The 17,367-nt window shown below is 46.4% G+C and overlaps 8 non-coding genes across 8 annotated transcripts; all 8 read left to right on the top strand.

Annotated features, from left to right (window-relative positions):
• The first annotated feature begins 593 nt into the window (after nt 1-593).
• trnam-cau (transfer RNA methionine (anticodon CAU)) lies at nt 594-666 on the top strand. Its single transcript has one exon. It is a non-coding gene; the product is annotated as a tRNA-Met (tRNA).
• Nucleotides 667-4,514: 3,848 nt separating this feature from the next.
• On the top strand, nt 4,515-4,587 carry trnam-cau (transfer RNA methionine (anticodon CAU)). The gene has a single exon. It is a non-coding gene; the product is annotated as a tRNA-Met (tRNA).
• A 2,071-nt stretch (nt 4,588-6,658) lies between these two features.
• Nucleotides 6,659-6,731, top strand: trnam-cau (transfer RNA methionine (anticodon CAU)). The gene has a single exon. It is a non-coding gene; the product is annotated as a tRNA-Met (tRNA).
• A 1,888-nt stretch (nt 6,732-8,619) lies between these two features.
• Nucleotides 8,620-8,692, top strand: trnam-cau (transfer RNA methionine (anticodon CAU)). Its single transcript has one exon. It is a non-coding gene; the product is annotated as a tRNA-Met (tRNA).
• Nucleotides 8,693-10,580: 1,888 nt separating this feature from the next.
• trnam-cau (transfer RNA methionine (anticodon CAU)) lies at nt 10,581-10,653 on the top strand. Its single transcript has one exon. It is a non-coding gene; the product is annotated as a tRNA-Met (tRNA).
• Nucleotides 10,654-12,541: 1,888 nt separating this feature from the next.
• Nucleotides 12,542-12,614, top strand: trnam-cau (transfer RNA methionine (anticodon CAU)). Its single transcript has one exon. It is a non-coding gene; the product is annotated as a tRNA-Met (tRNA).
• A 1,888-nt stretch (nt 12,615-14,502) lies between these two features.
• Nucleotides 14,503-14,575, top strand: trnam-cau (transfer RNA methionine (anticodon CAU)). Its single transcript has one exon. It is a non-coding gene; the product is annotated as a tRNA-Met (tRNA).
• Nucleotides 14,576-16,463: 1,888 nt separating this feature from the next.
• trnam-cau (transfer RNA methionine (anticodon CAU)) lies at nt 16,464-16,536 on the top strand. The gene has a single exon. It is a non-coding gene; the product is annotated as a tRNA-Met (tRNA).
• The last annotated feature ends 831 nt before the right edge of the window (nt 16,537-17,367 follow it).

Here is a 17,367-nt window from a genome sequence, read left to right as displayed (position 1 = left end):
TTTCTCTAAGCTGCCTCAATGTTTTCTGAAGATTTTTCACTTTGGCAGGATGCAGACTGTAAGGATGGCAAAACTGGTCATGCTGTCTGCAGAGCAATTCAGTGCATGCCTCCTTATCGCAGTAGGCAGCACATCAATCCCATCATTTGTAGTTCCTGAGGATAATCTTCAGGGAGGGCAGCATTGTGTTCAAACGATTTCCAACCTCTGATGTCACGTTGCCATCTCTGCTGTTGGCAGAAAGGAAGGCAACTTGCTTGCAGCAGCCCTCCAAATGATTGGTCTTCTCTGTGAAGCAGCATGAGGAAAATGCATTGAAATGTGTGAACTGTGGTTTGAATGAAACAACTGATGGTCGTGACGTTTTGTCTCTTGTGTAAAATCTAGTGGAGAATGTGGGCATCGATCCCACTACCTCTCACCTGCGAAGTGAGCGCTCTGCCACTTGAGCTAATTCCCCCTGGTCGGCACCAAATGTGTGCCAATTGTCCTCACTTTCTGCAAAATGATGTTGTAACAACAGTCCAATTGTGCATGGGGGCTCCCTGATGCCTCAACAAAGTATATGTTATAACAAACACCAGCAAACCGAAGCCTTCTTAGCGCAGACGGCAGCGTGTCAGTCTCATAATCTGAAGGTCCTGAGTTCAATCCTCAGAGAGGGCAGATTTTTATTAAAAAATCCTTCGCGTTTTCCACTTATTTCATATTCCTATCTCCGCCGCTGATAGAAATGCAGACAACCTGCTTGCAGCAGCTCTGCAAATCATTCGGCATCACTGTGTTGTGGCAGATGAAAAACATCTGAAAGTGCCTCACCACTGCTTGCAATGAAACGACGGGGGAGCCTGATGCTTTGCCCAAAGGGAAAATCAATGTGAAGAATGTGGCCATCTATCTGACTCCACCATGCTAATCCAGCTCTCTAACATTTGCAACAATTCCCCCAACTTGGCTGTGTTTTCATGTTTCTGGCTGCCCAGGATCACTTCAGTCACTGTCTCCAAGATACTCGAAAAACGGCAGAGCAATTCTGCTTTGGCTATGCCTGCTACCTCAACACAGCGATTTTTCGAATCGACTCAACGTGACCAAGCAACTGCAGCTTGTACCACCAGCGGAATGGAAAACCACAGTGGCCGGGTAATGATCAGTGAGGGGCCTGAAGGTTCGTATTGGAAAAACAGGGAGGGAAGTTTGCAGTCAGCACAAGTGGAAGGGAGCAGTCGACACCCCTGCCTCAGTGATAGAAATCTTCCTTTGCTTGCAGGTGAGTGCCTACTTTTTGGATGCACTGCTGCTCAAAGGAACTCCTGCTGGCACGCAGATGGAATTGCAGAAGCATCACCACCGTGTTGTCGACTGCCTTCCTCCAGGAAAATATGTTTCCTCTGCCTTGACAACAACATGTTAAGCTATAATTCAGCTATTCATTTGGCAATACAGTTTCTACCAAAGCATAGTTTATCACACACTTACTTCTCAAAGTGCACCCATAAATTGTATTCGCTATTCAAGCAGCAAGCTAGCGTTGACTTTGGTGTATTAACGCCTCGGGTCTTCTGCTGTACCAACTGAGCCATTGAGGCAAAGCCTCAAAATCCACAGTGTTTGTTCAATGTTGACCGTTCACCTTTTAGCCCTTGAGGCCATTATCTGCATTTTAAAGCCAAAGCTGTGGGTACACTTTGAGCAGCCAGTAGGTTGGGCCTCCTTTTAAATGCACAATGTTTCTGACACTATCTCAATTAATGTCTTCCTCCCTCTCTCCCTCAATTGTTTCAGCATGCATTGCTTTGTGACGGGGATTGTTTAGCGTATCCCTTTTAGCCCTTGTGGGCTTCACCTTCATCTTAATGACAAAGGTGTGGGCACACTGTGAATCGCCAGCTTCTCCTTGCAGGTTGCGCCTGTGTTCTAAGGGATAACGTGTCTGAGTCTGCATCGCAAGCTGATGTATTTTTCTCTAAGCTGCCTCAATGTTTTCTGAAGATTTTTCACTTTGGCAGGATGCAGACTGTAAGGATGGCAAAACTGGTCATGCTGTCTGCAGAGCAATTCAGTGCATGCCTCCTTATCGCAGTAGGCAGCACATCAATCCCATCATTTGAAGTTCCTGAGGATAATCTTCAGGGAGGGCAGCATTGTGTTCAAACGATTTCCAACCTCTGATGTCACGTTGCCATCTCTGCTGTTGGCAGAAAGGAAGGCAACTTGCTTGCAGCAGCCCTCCAAATGATTGGTCTTCTCTGTGCAGCAGCATGAGGAAAATGCATTGAAATGTGTGAACTGTGGTTTGAATGAAACAACTGATGGTCGTGATGTTTTGTCTCTAGTGTAAAATCTAGTGGAGAATGTGGGCATCGATCCCACTACCTCTCACATGCGAAGCGAGCGCTCTGCCACTTGAGCTAATTCCCCCTGGTCGGCACCAAACGTGTGCCAATTGTCCTAACTTTCTGCAAAATGATGTTGTAACAGCAGTAGAATTGTGCATCGGGGCTCCCTGATGCCTCAACAAAGTATATGTTATAACAAACACCAACAAACGGAAGCCTTCTTAGAGCAGAAGGCAGCGTGTCAGTCTTATAATCTTATGGTCCTGAGTTCAATCCTCAGAGAGGGCAGATTTTTATTAAAAAATCCTTCGCCTTTTCCACTTATTTCATATTCCCATCTCCGCCGCTGATAGAAATGCAGACAACCTGCTTGCAGCAGCTCTGCAAATCATTCGGCATCACTGTGTTGTGGCAGATGAAAAACATCTGAAAGTGCCTCACCACTGCTTGCAATGAAACGACCGGGGAGCCTGATGCTTTGCCCAAAGGGAAAATCAATGTGAAGAATGTGGCCATCTATCTGGCTCCACCATGCTAATCCAGCTCTCTAACATTTGCAACAATTCCCCCAACTTGGCTGTGTTTTCATGTTTCTGGCTGCCCAGGATCACTTCAGTCTCTGTCTCCAAGATACTCGAAAAACGGCAGAGCAATTCTGCTTTGGCTATGCCTGCTACCTCAACACAGCGATTTTTCGAATCGACTCAACGTGACCAAGCAACTGCAGCTTGTACCACCAGCGGAATGGAAAACCACAGTGGCCGGGTAATGATCAGTGAGGGGCCTGAAGGTGCGTATTAGAAAAACTGGGAGGGAAATTTGCAGTCAGCACAAGTGGAAGGGAGCAGTCGACACCCCTGCCTCAGTGATAGAAATCTTCCTTTGCTTGCAGGTGAGTGCCTACTTTTTGGATGCGTTGCTGCTCAAAGGAACTCCTGCTGGCACGCAGATGGAATTGCAGCAGCATCACCACCGTGTTGTCGACTGCCTTCCTCCAGGAAAAGATGTTTCCTCTGCCTTGACAACAACATGTTAAGCTATAATTCAGCTATTCATTTGGCAATACAGTTTCTACCAAAGCATAGTTTATCACACACTTACTTCTAAAAGTGCACCCATAAATTGTATTCGCCATTCAAGAAGCGACCTAGCGTTGACTTTGGTGTATTAACGCCTCGGGGCTTCTGCTGTACCAACTGAGCCATTGAGGCAAAGCCTCAAAATCCACAGTGTTTGTTCAATGTTGACCGTTCACCTTTTGCCCTTGAGGCCGTTATCTGCATTTTAAAGCCAATGCTGTGGGTACACTTTGAGCAGCCAGTAGGTTGTGCCTCCTTTTAAATGCACAATGTTTCTGACACTATCTCAATTAATGTCTTCCTCCCTCTCTCCCTCAATTGTTTCAGCATGCATTGCTTTGTGACGGGGATTGTTTAGCGTATCCCTTTTAGCCCTTGTGGGCTTCACCTTCATCTTAATGACAAAGGTGTGGGCACACTGTGAATCGCCAGCTTCTCCTTGCAGGTTGCGCCTGTGTTCTAAAGGATAACGTGTCTGAGTCTGCATCGCAAGCTGATGTATTTTTCTCTAAGCTGCCTCAATGTTTTCTGAAGATTTTTCACTTTGGCAGGATGCAGACTGTAAGGATGGCAAAACTGGTCATGCTGTCTGCAGAGCAATTCAGTGCATGCCTCCTTATCGCAGTAGGCAGCACATCAATCCCATCATTTGAAGTTCCTGAGGATAATCTTCAGGCAGGGCAGCATTGTGTTCAAACGATTTCCAACCTCTGATGTCACGTTGCCATCTCTGCTGTTGGCAGAAAGGAAGGCAACTTGCTTGCAGCAGCCCTCCAAATGATTGGTCTTCTCTGTGCAGCAGCATGAGGAAAATGCATTTAAATGTGTGAACTGTGGTTTGAATGAAACAACTGATGGTCGTGACGTTTTGTCTCCAGTGTATAATCTAGTGGAGAATGTGGGCATTGATCCCACTACCTCTCACATGCAAAGCTAACGCTCTGCAACTTGAGCTAATTCCCCCTGGTCGGCACCAAATGTGTGCCAATTGTCCTCACTTTCTGCAAAATGATGTTGTAACAGCAGGAGAATTGTGCATGGGGGCTCCCTGATGCCTCAACAAAGTATATGTTATAACAAACACCAACAAACAGAAGCCTTCTTAGCGCAGTAGGCAGCGCGTCAGTCTCATAATCTGAAGGTCCTGAGTTCAATCCTCAGAGAGGGCAGATTTTTATTAAAAAATCCTTCGCGTTTTCCACTTATTTCATATTCCCATCTCCGCCGCTGATAGAAATGCAGACAACCTGCTTGCAGCAGCTCTGCAAATCATTCGGCATCACTGTGTTGTGGCAGATGAAAAACGTCTGAAAGTGCCTCACCACTGCTTGCAATGAAACGACCGGTGAGCCTGATGCTTTGCCCAAAGGGAAAATTAATGTGAAGAATGTGGCCATCTATCTGACTCCACCATGCTAATCCAGCTCTCTAACATTTGCAACAATTCCCCCAACTTGGCTGTGTTTTCATGTTTCTGGCTGCCCAGGATCACTTCAGTCTCTGTCTCCAAGATACTCGAAAAACGGCAGAGCAATTCTGCTTTGGCTATGCCTGCTACCTCAACACAGCGATTTTTCGAATCGACTCAACGTGACCAAGCAACTGCAGCTTGTACCACCAGCAGAATGGAAAACCACAGTGGCCGGGTAATGATCAGTGATGGGCCTGAAGGTGCGTATTAGAAAAACTGGGAGGGAGGTGTTGAGTTTGGGTAGGGTGCTCTTTCCAAGAGCCGGTGCAGACTCAAAGGGCCGAATGGCCTCCTTCTGCACTGTAAATTCAATGATAATCTATGATTAATCTCGGACAAAGGTTCGGCACAACATCGTGGGCCGAAGGGCCTGTTCTGTGCTGTATTTTCTATGTTCTATGTTCTATGAAATTTGCAGTCAGCACAAGTGGAAGGGAGCAGTCGACACCCCTGCCTCAGTGATAGAAATCTTCCTTTGCTTGCAGGTGAGTGCCTACTTTTTGGATGCACTGCTGCTCAAAGGAACTCCTGCTGGCACGCAGATGGAATTGCAGCAGCATCACCACCGTGTTGTCGACTGCCTTCCTCCAGGAAAAGATGTTTCCTCTGCCTTGACAACAACATGTTAAGCTATAATTCAGCTATTCATTTGGCAATACAGTTTCTACCAAAGCATAGTTTATCACACACTTACTTCTCAAAGTGCACCCATAAATTGTATTCGCTATTCAAGCAGCAAGCTAGCGTTGACTTTGGTGTATTAACGCCTCCGGTCTTCTGCTGTACCAACTGAGCCATTGAGGCAAAGCCTCAAAATCCACAGTGTTTGTTCAATGTTGACCGTTCACCTTTTAGCCCTTGAGGCCATTATCTGCATTTTAAAGCCAAAGCTGTGGGTACACTTTGAGCAGCCAGTAGGTTGGGCCTCCTTTTAAATGCACAATGTTTCTGACACTATCTCAATTAATGTCTTCCTCCCTCTCTCCCTCAATTGTTTCAGCATGCATTGCTTTGTGACGGGGATTGTTTAGCGTATCCCTTTTAGCCCTTGTGGGCTTCACCTTCATCTTAATGACAAAGGTGTGGGCACACTGTGAATCGCCAGCTTCTCCTTGCAGGTTGCGCCTGTGTTCTAAGGGATAACGTGTCTGAGTCTGCATCGCATGCTGATGTATTTTTCTCTAAGCTGCCTCAATGTTTTCTGAAGATTTTTCACTTTGGCAGGATGCAGACTGTAAGGATGGCAAAACTGGTCATGCTGTCTGCAGAGCAATTCAGTGCATGCCTCCTTATCGCAGTAGGCAGCACATCAATCCCATCATTTGTAGTTCCTGAGGATAATCTTCAGGGAGGGCAGCATTGTGTTCAAACGATTTCCAACCTCTGATGTCACGTTGCCATCTCTGCTGTTGGCAGAAAGGAAGGCAACTTGCTTGCAGCAGCCCTCCAAATGATTGGTCTTCTCTGTGAAGCAGCATGAGGAAAATGCATTGAAATGTGTGAACTGTGGTTTGAATGAAACAACTGATGGTCGTGACGTTTTGTCTCTTGTGTAAAATCTAGTGGAGAATGTGGGCATCGATCCCACTACCTCTCACCTGCGAAGTGAGCGCTCTGCCACTTGAGCTAATTCCCCCTGGTCGGCACCAAATGTGTGCCAATTGTCCTCACTTTCTGCAAAATGATGTTGTAACAACAGTCCAATTGTGCATGGGGGCTCCCTGATGCCTCAACAAAGTATATGTTATAACAAACACCAGCAAACCGAAGCCTTCTTAGCGCAGACGGCAGCGTGTCAGTCTCATAATCTGAAGGTCCTGAGTTCAATCCTCAGAGAGGGCAGATTTTTATTAAAAAATCCTTCGCGTTTTCCACTTATTTCATATTCCTATCTCCGCCGCTGATAGAAATGCAGACAACCTGCTTGCAGCAGCTCTGCAAATCATTCGGCATCACTGTGTTGTGGCAGATGAAAAACATCTGAAAGTGCCTCACCACTGCTTGCAATGAAACGACGGGGGAGCCTGATGCTTTGCCCAAAGGGAAAATCAATGTGAAGAATGTGGCCATCTATCTGACTCCACCATGCTAATCCAGCTCTCTAACATTTGCAACAATTCCCCCAACTTGGCTGTGTTTTCATGTTTCTGGCTGCCCAGGATCACTTCAGTCACTGTCTCCAAGATACTCGAAAAACGGCAGAGCAATTCTGCTTTGGCTATGCCTGCTACCTCAACACAGCGATTTTTCGAATCGACTCAACGTGACCAAGCAACTGCAGCTTGTACCACCAGCGGAATGGAAAACCACAGTGGCCGGGTAATGATCAGTGAGGGGCCTGAAGGTTCGTATTGGAAAAACAGGGAGGGAAGTTTGCAGTCAGCACAAGTGGAAGGGAGCAGTCGACACCCCTGCCTCAGTGATAGAAATCTTCCTTTGCTTGCAGGTGAGTGCCTACTTTTTGGATGCATTGCTGCTCAAAGGAACTCCTGCTGGCACGCAGATGGAATTGCAGCAGCATCACCACCGTGTTGTCGACTGCCTTCCTCCAGGAAAAGATGTTTCCTCTGCCTTGACAACAACATGTTAAGCTATAATTCAGCTATTCATTTGGCAATACAGTTTCTACCAAAGCATTGTTTATCACGCACTTACTTCTAAAAGTGCACCCATAAATTGTATTCGCCATTCAAGAAGCGACCTAGCGTTGACTTTGGTGTATAAACGCCTCGGGTCTTCTGCTGTACCAACTGAGCCATTGAGGCAAAGCCTCAAAATCCACAGTGTTTGTTCAATGTTAACCGTTCACCTTTTAGCCCTTGAGGCCATTATCTGCATTTTAAAGCCAAAGCTGTGGGTACACTTTGAGCAGCCAGTAGGTTGTGCCTCCTTTTAAATGCACAATGTTTCTGACACTATCTCAATTAATGTCTTCCTCCCTCTCTCCCTCAATTGTTTCAGCATGCATTGCTTTGTGACGGGGATTGTTTAGCGTATCCCTTTTAGCCCTTGTGGGCTTCACCTTCATCTTAATGACAAAGGTGTGGGCACACTGTGAATCGCCAGCTTCTCCTTGCAGGTTGCGCCTGTGTTCTAAAGGATAACGTGTCTGAGTCTGCATCGCAAGCTGATGTATTTTTCTCTAAGCTGCCTCAATGTTTTCTGAAGATTTTTCACTTTGGCAGGATGCAGACTGTAAGGATGGCAAAACTGGTCATGCTGTCTGCAGAGCAATTCAGTGCATGCCTCCTTATCGCAGTAGGCAGCACATCAATCCCATCATTTGTAGTTCCTGAGGATAATCTTCAGGGAGGGCAGCATTGTGTTCAAACGATTTCCAACCTCTGATGTCACGTTGCCATCTCTGCTGTTGGCAGAAAGGAAGGCAACTTGCTTGCAGCAGCCCTCCAAATGATTGGTCTTCTCTGTGCAGCAGCATGAGGAAAATGCATTGAAATGTGTGAACTGTGGTTTGAATGAAACAACTGATGGTCGTGATGTTTTGTCTCTAGTGTAAAATCTAGTGGAGAATGTGGGCATCGATCCCACTACCTCTCACATGCGAAGCGAGCGCTCTGCCACTTGAGCTAATTCCCCCTGGTCGGCACCAAATGTGAGCCAATTGTCCTCACTTTCTGCAAAATGATGTTGTAACAGCAGTCGAATTGTGCATGGGGGCTCCCTGATGCCTCAACAAAGTATATGTTATAACAAACACCAGCAAACAGAAGCCTTCTTAGCGCAGTAGGCAGTGCGTCAGTCTCATAATCTGAAGGTCCTGAGTTCAATCCTCAGAGAGGGCAGATTTTTATTTAAAAATCCTTCGCCTTTTCCACTTATTTCATATTCCCATCTCCGCCGCTGATAGAAATGCAGACAACCTGCTTGCAGCAGCTCTGCAAATCATTCGGCATCACTGTGTTGTGGCAGATGAAAAACATCTGAAAGTGCCTCACCACTGCTTGCAATGAAACGACCGGGGAGCCTGATGCTTTGCCCAAAGGGAAAATCAATGTGAAGAATGTGGCCATCTATCTGGCTCCACCATGCTAATCCAGCTCTCTAACATTTGCAACAATTCCCCCAACTTGGCTGTGTTTTCATGTTTCTGGCTGCCCAGGATCACTTCAGTCTCTGTCTCCAAGATACTCGAAAAACGGCAGAGCAATTCTGCTTTGGCTATGCCTGCTACCTCAACACAGCGATTTTTCGAATCGACTCAACGTGACCAAGCAACTGCAGCTTGTACCACCAGCGGAATGGAAAACCACAGTGGCCGGGTAATGATCAGTGAGGGGCCTGAAGGTGCGTATTAGAAAAACTGGGAGGGAAATTTGCAGTCAGCACAAGTGGAAGGGAGCAGTCGACACCCCTGCCTCAGTGATAGAAATCTTCCTTTGCTTGCAGGTGAGTGCCTACTTTCTGGATGCGTTGCTGCTCAAAGGAACTCCTGCTGGCACGCAGATGGAATTGCAGCAGCATCACCACCGTGTTGTCGACTGCCTTCCTCCAGGAAAAGATGTTTCCTCTGCCTTGACAACAACATGTTAAGCTATAATTCAGCTATTCATTTGGCAATACAGTTTCTACCAAAGCATTGTTTATCACACACTTACTTCTAAAAGTGCACCCATAAATTGTATTCGCCATTCAAGAAGCGACCTAGCGTTGACTTTGGTGTATTAACGCCTCGGGTCTTCTGCTGTACCAACTGAGCCATTGAGGCAAAGCCTCAAAATCCACAGTGTTTGTTCAATGTTGACCGTTCACCTTTTAGCCCTTGAGGCCGTTATCTGCATTTTAAAGCCAATGCTGTGGGTACACATTGAGCAGCCAGTAGGTTGTGCCTCCTTTTAAATGCACAATGTTTCTGACACTATCTCAATTAATGTCTTCCTCCCTCTCTCCCTCAATTGTTTCAGCATGCATTGCTTTGTGACGGGGATTGTTTAGCGTATCCCTTTTAGCCCTTGTGGGCTTCACCTTCATCTTAATGACAAAGGTGTGGGCACACTGTGAATCGCCAGCTTCTCCTTGCAGGTTGCGCCTGTGTTCTAAAGGATAACGTGTCTGAGTCTGCATCGCAAGCTGATGTATTTTTCTCTAAGCTGCCTCAATGTTTTCTGAAGATTTTTCACTTTGGCAGGATGCAGACTGTAAGGATGGCAAAACTGGTCATGCTGTCTGCAGAGCAATTCCGTGCATGCCTCCTTATCGCAGTAGGCAGCACATCAATCCCATCATTTGAAGTTCCTGAGGATAATCTTCAGGCAGGGCAGCATTGTGTTCAAACGATTTCCAACCTCTGATGTCACGTTGCCATCTCTGCTGTTGGCAGAAAGGAAGGCAACTTGCTTGCAGCAGCCCTCCAAATGATTGGTCTTCTCTGTGCAGCAGCATGAGGAAAATGCATTGAAATGTGTGAACTGTGGTTTGAATGAAACAACTGATGGTCGTGACGTTTTGTCTCTAGTGTAAAATCTAGTGGAGGCTGTGGGCATTGATCCCACTACCTCTCACATGCAAAGCTAACGCTCTGCAACTTGAGCAAATTCCCCCTGGTCGGCACCAAATGTGTGCCAATTGTCCTCACTTTCTGCAAAATGATGTTGTAACAGCAGTAGAATTGTGCATGGGGGCTCCCTGATGCCTCAACAAAGTATATGTTATAACAAACACCAACAAACCAAAGTCTTCTTAGCGCAGTAGGCAGCGCGTCAGTCTCATAATCTGAAGGTCCTGAGTTCAATCCTCAGAGAGGGCAGATTTTTATTAAAAAATCCTTCGCGTTTTCCACTTATTTCATATTCCCATCTCCGCCGCTGATAGAAATGCAGACAACCTGCTTGCAGCAGCTCTGCAAATCATTCGGCATCACTGTGTTGTGGCAGATGAAAAACATCTGAAAGTGCCTCACCACTGCTTGCAATGAAACGACCGGTGAGCCTGATGCTTTGCCCAAAGGGAAAATTAATGTGAAGAATGTGGCCATCTATCTGACTCCACCATGCTAATCCAGCTCTCTAACATTTGCAACAATTCCCCCAACTTGGCTATGTTTTCATGTTTCTGGCTGCCCAGGATCACTTCAGTCTCTGTCTCCAAGATACTCGAAAAACGGCAGAGCAATTCTGCTTTGGCTATGCCTGCTACCTCAACACAGCGATTTTTCGAATCGACTCAACGTGACCAAGCAACTGCAGCTTGTACCACCAGCAGAATGGAAAACCACAGTGGCCGGGTAATGATCAGTGAGGGGCCTGAAGGTGCGTATTAGAAAAACTGGGAGGGAAATTTGCAGTCAGCACAAGTGGAAGGGAGCAGTCGACACCCCTGCCTCATTGATAGAAATCTTCCTTTGCTTGCAGGTGAGTGCCTACTTTTTGGATGCACTGCTGCTCAAAGGAACTCCTGCTGGCACGCAGATGGAATTGCAGCAGCATCACCACCGTGTTGTCGAGTGCCTTCCTCCAGGAAAAGATGTCTCCTCTGCCTTGACAACAACATGTTAAGCTATAATTCAGCTATTCATTTGGCAATACAGTTTCTACCAAAGCATAGTTTATCACACACTTACTTCTCAAAGTGCACCCATAAATTGTATTCGCTATTCAAGCATCGACCTAGTGTTGACTTTGGTGTATTAACGCCTCCGGTCTTCTGCTGTACCAACTGAGCCATTGAGGCAAAGCCTCAAAATCCACAGTGTTTGTTCAATGTTGACCGTTCACCTTTTAGCCCTTGAGGCCATTATCTGCATTTTAAAGCCAAAGCTGTGGGTACACTTTGAGCAGCCAGTAGGTTGGGCCTCCTTTTAAATGCACAATGTTTCTGACACTATCTCAATTAATGTCTTCCTCCCTCTCTCCCTCAATTGTTTCAGCATGCATTGCTTTGTGACGGGGATTGTTTAGCGTATCCCTTTTAGCCCTTGTGGGCTTCACCTTCATCTTAATGACAAAGGTGTGGGCACACTGTGAATCGCCAGCTTCTCCTTGCAGGTTGCGCCTGTGTTCTAAGGGATAACGTGTCTGAGTCTGCATCGCATGCTGATGTATTTTTCTCTAAGCTGCCTCAATGTTTTCTGAAGATTTTTCACTTTGGCAGGATGCAGACTGAAAGGATGGCAAAACTGGTCATGCTGTCTGCAGAGCAATTCAGTGCATGCCTCCTTATCGCAGTAGGCAGCACATCAATCCCATCATTTGTAGTTCCTGAGGATAATCTTCAGGGAGGGCAGCATTGTGTTCAAACGATTTCCAACCTCTGATGTCACGTTGCCATCTCTGCTGTTGGCAGAAAGGAAGGCAACTTGCTTGCAGCAGCCCTCCAAATGATTGGTCTTCTCTGTGCAGCAGCATGAGGAAAATGCATTGAAATGTGTGAACTGTGGTTTGAATGAAACAACTGATGGTCGTGATGTTTTGTCTCTAGTGTAAAATCTAGTGGAGAATGTGGGCATCGATCCCACTACCTCTCACATGCGAAGCGAGCGCTCTGCCACTTGAGCTAATTCCCCCTGGTCGGCACCAAATGTGAGCCAATTGTCCTCACTTTCTGCAAAATGATGTTGTAACAGCAGTCGAATTGTGCATGGGGGCTCCCTGATGCCTCAACAAAGTATATGTTATAACAAACACCAGCAAACAGAAGCCTTCTTAGCGCAGTAGGCAGTGCGTCAGTCTCATAATCTGAAGGTCCTGAGTTCAATCCTCAGAGAGGGCAGATTTTTATTTAAAAATCCTTCGCCTTTTCCACTTATTTCATATTCCCATCTCCGCCGCTGATAGAAATGCAGACAACCTGCTTGCAGCAGCTCTGCAAATCATTCGGCATCACTGTGTTGTGGCAGATGAAAAACATCTGAAAGTGCCTCACCACTGCTTGCAATGAAACGACCGGGGAGCCTGATGCTTTGCCCAAAGGGAAAATCAATGTGAAGAATGTGGCCATCTATCTGGCTCCACCATGCTAATCCAGCTCTCTAACATTTGCAACAATTCCCCCAACTTGGCTGTGTTTTCATGTTTCTGGCTGCCCAGGATCACTTCAGTCTCTGTCTCCAAGATACTCGAAAAACGGCAGAGCAATTCTGCTTTGGCTATGCCTGCTACCTCAACACAGCGATTTTTCGAATCGACTCAACGTGACCAAGCAACTGCAGCTTGTACCACCAGCGGAATGGAAAACCACAGTGGCCGGGTAATGATCAGTGAGGGGCCTGAAGGTGCGTATTAGAAAAACTGGGAGGGAAATTTGCAGTCAGCACAAGTGGAAGGGAGCAGTCGACACCCCTGCCTCAGTGATAGAAATCTTCCTTTGCTTGCAGGTGAGTGCCTACTTTCTGGATGCGTTGCTGCTCAAAGGAACTCCTGCTGGCACGCAGATGGAATTGCAGCAGCACCACCACCGTGTTGTCGACTGCCTTCCTCCAGGAAAAGATGTTTCCTCTGCCTTGACAACAACATGTTAAGCTATAATTCAGCTATTCATTTGGCAATACAGTTTCTACCAAAGCATTGTTTATCACACACTTACTTCTAAAAGTGCACCCATAAATTGTATTCGCCATTCAAGAAGCGACCTAGCGTTGACTTTGGTGTATTAACGCCTCGGGTCTTCTGCTGTACCAACTGAGCCATTGAGGCAAAGCCTCAAAATCCACAGTGTTTGTTCAATGTTGACCGTTCACCTTTTAGCCCTTGAGGCCGTTATCTGCATTTTAAAGCCAATGCTGTGGGTACACATTGAGCAGCCAGTAGGTTGTGCCTCCTTTTAAATGCACAATGTTTCTGACACTATCTCAATTAATGTCTTCCTCCCTCTCTCCCTCAATTGTTTCAGCATGCATTGCTTTGTGACGGGGATTGTTTAGCGTATCCCTTTTAGCCCTTGTGGGCTTCACCTTCATCTTAATGACAAAGGTGTGGGCACACTGTGAATCGCCAGCTTCTCCTTGCAGGTTGCGCCTGTGTTCTAAAGGATAACGTGTCTGAGTCTGCATCGCAAGCTGATGTATTTTTCTCTAAGCTGCCTCAATGTTTTCTGAAGATTTTTCACTTTGGCAGGATGCAGACTGTAAGGATGGCAAAACTGGTCATGCTGTCTGCAGAGCAATTCCGTGCATGCCTCCTTATCGCAGTAGGCAGCACATCAATCCCATCATTTGAAGTTCCTGAGGATAATCTTCAGGCAGGGCAGCATTGTGTTCAAACGATTTCCAACCTCTGATGTCACGTTGCCATCTCTGCTGTTGGCAGAAAGGAAGGCAACTTGCTTGCAGCAGCCCTCCAAATGATTGGTCTTCTCTGTGCAGCAGCATGAGGAAAATGCATTGAAATGTGTGAACTGTGGTTTGAATGAAACAACTGATGGTCGTGACGTTTTGTCTCTAGTGTAAAATCTAGTGGAGGCTGTGGGCATTGATCCCACTACCTCTCACATGCAAAGCTAACGCTCTGCAACTTGAGCAAATTCCCCCTGGTCGGCACCAAATGTGTGCCAATTGTCCTCACTTTCTGCAAAATGATGTTGTAACAGCAGTAGAATTGTGCATGGGGGCTCCCTGATGCCTCAACAAAGTATATGTTATAACAAACACCAACAAACCAATGCCTTCTTAGCGCAGTAGGCAGCGCGTCAGTCTCATAATCTGAAGGTCCTGAGTTCAATCCTCAGAGAGGGCAGATTTTTATTAAAAAATCCTTCGCGTTTTCCACTTATTTCATATTCCCATCTCCGCCGCTGATAGAAATGCAGACAACCTGCTTGCAGCAGCTCTGCAAATCATTCGGCATCACTGTGTTGTGGCAGATGAAAAACATCTGAAAGTGCCTCACCACTGCTTGCAATGAAACGACCGGTGAGCCTGATGCTTTGCCCAAAGGGAAAATTAATGTGAAGAATGTGGCCATCTATCTGACTCCACCATGCTAATCCAGCTCTCTAACATTTGCAACAATTCCCCCAACTTGGCTATGTTTTCATGTTTCTGGCTGCCCAGGATCACTTCAGTCTCTGTCTCCAAGATACTCGAAAAACGGCAGAGCAATTCTGCTTTGGCTATGCCTGCTACCTCAACACAGCGATTTTTCGAATCGACTCAACGTGACCAAGCAACTGCAGCTTGTACCACCAGCAGAATGGAAAACCACAGTGGCCGGGTAATGATCAGTGAGGGGCCTGAAGGTGCGTATTAGAAAAACTGGGAGGGAAATTTGCAGTCAGCACAAGTGGAAGGGAGCAGTCGACACCCCTGCCTCAGTGATAGAAATCTTCCTTTGCTTGCAGGTGAGTGCCTACTTTTTGGATGCACTGCTGCTCAAAGGAACTCCTGCTGGCACGCAGATGGAATTGCAGCAGCATCACCACCGTGTTGTCGAGTGCCTTCCTCCAGGAAAAGATGTCTCCTCTGCCTTGACAACAACATGTTAAGCTATAATTCAGCTATTCATTTGGCAATACAGTTTCTACCAAAGCATAGTTTATCACACACTTACTTCTCAAAGTGCACCCATAAATTGTATTCGCTATTCAAGCATCGACCTAGTGTTGACTTTGGTGTATTAACGCCTCCGGTCTTCTGCTGTACCAACTGAGCCATTGAGGCAAAGCCTCAAAATCCACAGTGTTTGTTCAATGTTGACCGTTCACCTTTTAGCCCTTGAGGCCATTATCTGCATTTTAAAGCCAAAGCTGTGGGTACACTTTGAGCAGCCAGTAGGTTGGGCCTCCTTTTAAATGCACAATGTTTCTGACACTATCTCAATTAATGTCTTCCTCCCTCTCTCCCTCAATTGTTTCAGCATGCATTGCTTTGTGACGGGGATTGTTTAGCGTATCCCTTTTAGCCCTTGTGGGCTTCACCTTCATCTTAATGACAAAGGTGTGGGCACACTGTGAATCGCCAGCTTCTCCTTGCAGGTTGCGCCTGTGTTCTAAGGGATAACGTGTCTGAGTCTGCATCGCATACTGATGTATTTTTCTCTAAGCTGCCTCAATGTTTTCTGAAGATTTTTCACTTTGGCAGGATGCAGACTGTAAGGATGGCAAAAATGGTCATGCTGTCTGCAGAGCAATTCAGTGCATGCCTCCTTATCGCAGTAGGCAGCACATCAATCCCATCATTTGAAGTTCCTGAGGATAATCTTCAGGCAGGGCAGCATTGTGTTCAAACGATTTCCAACCTCTGATGTCACGTTGCCATCTCTGCTGTTGGCAGAAAGGAAGGCAACTTGCTTGCAGCAGCCCTCCAAATGATTGGTCTTCTCTGTGCAGCAGCATGAGGAAAATGCATTTAAATGTGTGAACTGTGGTTTGAATGAAACAACTGGTGGTCGTGACGTTTTGTCTCTTGAGTAAAATCTCGCGGAGAATGTGGGCATTGATCCCACTACCTCTCACATGCAAAGCGAGCGCTCTGCCACTTGAGCTAATTCCCCTTGGTCGGCACCAAATGTGTGCCAATTGTCCTAACTTTCTGGAAAATGATGTTGTAACAACAGTCGAATTGTGCATGGGGGCTCCCTGATGCCTCAACAAAGTATATGTTATAACAAACACCAACAAACGGAAGCCTTCTTAGCGCAGAAGGCAGCGTGTCAATCTCATAATCTGAAGGTCCTGAGTTCAATCCTCAGAGAGGGCAGATTTTTATTAAAAAATCCTTCGCGTTTTCCACTTATTTCATATTCCCATCTCCGCCGCTGATAGAAATGCAGACAACCTGCTTGCAGCAGCTCTGCAAATCATTCGGCATCACTGTGTTGTGGCAGATGAAAAACATCTGAAAGTGCCTCACCACTGCTTGCAATGAAACGACGGGGGAGCCTGATGCTTTGCCCAAAGGGAAAATCAATGTGAAGAATGTGGCCATCTATCTGACTCCACCATGCTAATCCAGCTCTCTAACATTTGCAACAATTCCCCCAACTTGGCTGTGTTTTCATGTTTCTGGCTGCCCAGGATCACTTCAGTCTCTGTCTCCAAGATACTCGAAAAACGGCAGAGCAATTCTGCTTTGGCTATGCCTGCTACCTCAACACAGCGATTTTTCGAATCGACTCAACGTGACCAAGCAACTGCAGCTTGTACCACCAGCGGAATGGAAAACCACAGTGGCCGGGTAATGATCAGTGAGGGGCCTGAAGGTTCGTATTGGAAAAACAGGGAGGGAAATTTGCAGTCAGCACAAGTGGAAGGGAGCAGTCGACACCCCTGCCTCAGTGATAGAAATCTTCCTTTGCTTGCAGGTGAGTGCCTACTTTTTGGATGCATTGCTGCTCAAAGGAACTCCTGCTGGCACGCAGATAGAATTGCAGCAGCATCACCACCGTGTTGTCGACTGCCTTCCTCCAGGAAAAGATGTTTCCTCTGCCTTGACAACAACATGTTAAGCTATAATTCAGCTATTCATTTGGCAATACAGTTTCTACCAAAGCATTGTTTATCACGCACTTACTTCTAAAAGTGCACCCAT

This window comes from Scyliorhinus torazame, chromosome 11 (assembly GCF_047496885.1).
Source record: "Scyliorhinus torazame isolate Kashiwa2021f chromosome 11, sScyTor2.1, whole genome shotgun sequence".
Lineage (NCBI taxonomy): Eukaryota > Metazoa > Chordata > Chondrichthyes > Carcharhiniformes > Scyliorhinidae > Scyliorhinus > Scyliorhinus torazame.
This window is presented reverse-complemented; position numbering and strand designations above follow the sequence as displayed.